This window comes from Spermophilus citellus (genome assembly GCF_964194105.1).
Source record: "Spermophilus citellus genome assembly, chromosome: 7".
Taxonomy (NCBI): domain Eukaryota; kingdom Metazoa; phylum Chordata; class Mammalia; order Rodentia; family Sciuridae; genus Spermophilus; species Spermophilus citellus.
The window spans coordinates 154,066,265-154,069,239 of NC_138188.1; the positions used below are offsets into that span (position 1 = coordinate 154,066,265).

Sequence of the window (2,975 nt, forward strand, 5' to 3'; positions counted from 1 at the left end):
CTGATCATCACATGAGAAGATGGAGTCAGAGAGAGACAGTAGCTTCTCAAGGCCATCCAGCCAGGGTGGGGCAGGGCCAGGATGCCCACCTGGGCTGCCCCGTTTTCCATCTTCATGTGACACCATCACTCTAGGTGCTGAGTGGCTTGAGAAGAGAAGGGATGGGTCTCTGTTAAGTTCCAGGACAGAGAAAGAAAAGAAGGTACAGAAGATGCTGGTGCTGTGATATCCATCTGGAGGGGTGGAGGACCAGGGTTCTCTCTCATCTTCTCCAGGGCCCACATGATCACCTTGCCTGATGAGTCTCCTCTCTTCCATCCCCTTGAACAACTGACCTCGAGTTTCAATCCGTCATGGTGGAGCATCCATCAGCACAGACCTGCACGCCCTGGTCCACCTGTAATGTGCTCCAACACATCCCCACCTGTGCGTGTTCTCAGCTTGCTTCAAAGGAGGTGCCCCAAGAAGTCCCCCGGACCCTCTGGATGCTTCTAATAATTTTAAAGTACACCCTTTTGTTGCTTCGTTTGTCTCAATTAGAGCTAGCTGCAGGAGATCTGCCTTTTAACCCAGATTATGTGTCACTTGGGGACCATCCCCTTTGTGTCCTTCCTTAGCACCTAACAGGATGACTTAAAGCTAAATGCATTTTTTTGACTTCAAGTAAATCATTCAAAATTGATTATTTGAAGTGACCAAGCTTCAGCTACAGACTTCACAGAGAAGTTAAGAAGTTAGACGTGCCTGGTTCACATTATGAATGTCTGTGCCTTATTTTAGTTTCTGACCCTTACTGTCCTGCAAATTTAGTCTCAACTCCAAGGAACTGAGTGGATGCTGAGATAATTCAGCAAGATGCTCCTGATCCCTGCTGCTCAGTGCTGTGTCTCTGAAGTGATCCTGATAAACAAGCTCTTGTCAGTCGAGGGACATTGTGTATGTATCTTGTCATCCTTACCTCACCCGCCATGACACAAAGACAGAGAAAAGGTTAAGCCTTATTTTTTAAGGAATATTTTGGAAAAGATCCTCTGTGGCAGGAGAGTCTGGTGGTTTGAGAACACCTCCTGTCTAGCTGGATTGGGGCTGATTGAAGTGTTTTGGGGTATCCATAGGTTAGTGGTGATATGAAATATTGTCTGAGCAGACCGGGGGACCGAGCAGGCCCCTGATGCTACAGCTGGCTTCTATTGCAACGAAACTTGGAGTTTGGGGTGCAGAAGAGTTTAAAATGCACAGGGGGTGTCTGAAAGTCAAGAGAACTTCTTTCACTGTATATTTGTCTCGAGACCCCTCCAATCCCCGGGCCTCTCATTCTCTATTCCTTTGCTTACTAGAAGCCTGGGCTGTGTTTGGGGATGGGGGTTTTAAAGCCATTACATCATGGCCTAAGTGGTTCACAGTCCGGTGGAGGTGAGCGATGGGGCACACAGTAATCACAGCCCATGGGGCATCTTGGGAAGGGGCTTCAGGGCCTTCTCCGGTCTCCCCTCACCTGCAGTCTTTGATATAGACATTTTCTCCATTGTAGTGTGAAGGTTGTCCGATTCAAAGTGGAGTCACTGTTTCGAACCCTGGAAAAATAGAGCTAGGAACGGCCATGAAGGAAGGGCTCCTAAGTTCAGTTTGACTGCTAACAGGTTATCACAAGCAATTGTTCCTAACCATCGCTTAGTACATGAGCCACAAAAGAATAGCAACACAGGGACAGCCAGCAGATGACACAAGACCATGCTCCGGATGCAGGGTCTCCCAAGCCCGATCCAACACCACAAGCTGGAACTGCAAGATCACAAGTCTCACCTGTAACTCCTGACACCCGCCCATCCAGGCTCCTGAAAGATACCTCGGACACTCATGAACCGTCTTTCAAACAGTGGACATAGCTTCTCTTTCTTCACCTTTCCCTTTGTTCTTTGGACACACCAGAGGCCGTTCTGACCTGAAGCTCAATTCTGATCTTTTTGTATTTTTCTCAAATAAAACCCTTTTAGGCTCTGGGAATGTAGCTCAGTCGCAGAGCGCTTGCCTAGCATGCACCAGGCCATGGTTCAGTCCCCAGGACAGGCCAGCAGGGGTGGAGTGGGGGAAGGTCAAATAAAACCCTTTTGCTTAAAGATTCAGTTCTGCATCTTTATTTAATATTCACAAAAGTGAAGCCATGGCTTCGAGGCCTGGTTTCAAGGAGATGTCGCCAGTCTTCTAGAGAGTCGTTCTGGACCTGTCAGTGGGCAGCTGGAGTGGGGAAGAGGCTGGACCTCCCAGGGGCCTGGGCATCCTTGGCTCCATGGGATGGACTGTGGGGTAAGGCCATGTACTTGGGTGTGCTGAGGGGAGGCCTTACCCCCTAGTGATGGAGCAGCTAGGAAAGAGGAAGGGCATTGGGAGAAGAAGGCGACAGGGGGACAGGCTGGGGACCAAGTGGGACAAAGCCGTCACCCCTGACCTGGGCGCGGCTCGGTGCCGGGGAAAATAGAGTTTGGGCATGGAAGCACTCAGCCGTGTGAGGCGCCACAGGGGCAGAATGCCCCGACCCTTCTCACCTCTCTACCACCATTCTGCTCTAAGCCGCCACCGTCTTCCTCCTGGTCTCTTCTGCCTGCCTCCTGCTTGGCCTCTCCATTATCCACAGGCGGCCAGAGTGATCCTTGGGAACTTGAGTCTCCTGGGGTCCTCTGGCCTCCCACCTCAGGGGGTGCTGAGGTCCTACCCGGACATCCCTGGCTCCCACTCCCACTTGTCCCCTGCACCCCTCATTCTTGCTTATGACACTCATCTTTGTCTCCATTTCCTTGTCTATGTTCTGCCCTTCCCCCAGAGCCCTCCTGCTGGGTCTGCACCCAGGGCCCAGTGGCTCAGGGAAGGAGCTTCCTGAGTGTCATTTGCTAAAGGAAAGAGAGAACCAAGGAGCAATGAGTGGCTGTGGGTTGTCCCCTGGGGTCTTCCAAACAATAGGAAGTCACAGCTGAGATGAT

General features: G+C 51.1%; 1 long non-coding RNA gene across 1 annotated transcript; it reads left to right on the plus strand.

Moving 5' to 3' along the window:
- The first annotated feature begins 223 nt into the window (after positions 1–223).
- Positions 224–1,804, plus strand: LOC308652612. Its single transcript, XR_014022839.1, has 3 exons — positions 224–505; positions 811–936; positions 1,532–1,804. It is a non-coding gene; the product is annotated as an uncharacterized lncRNA (long non-coding RNA).
- The last annotated feature ends 1,171 nt before the right edge of the window (positions 1,805–2,975 follow it).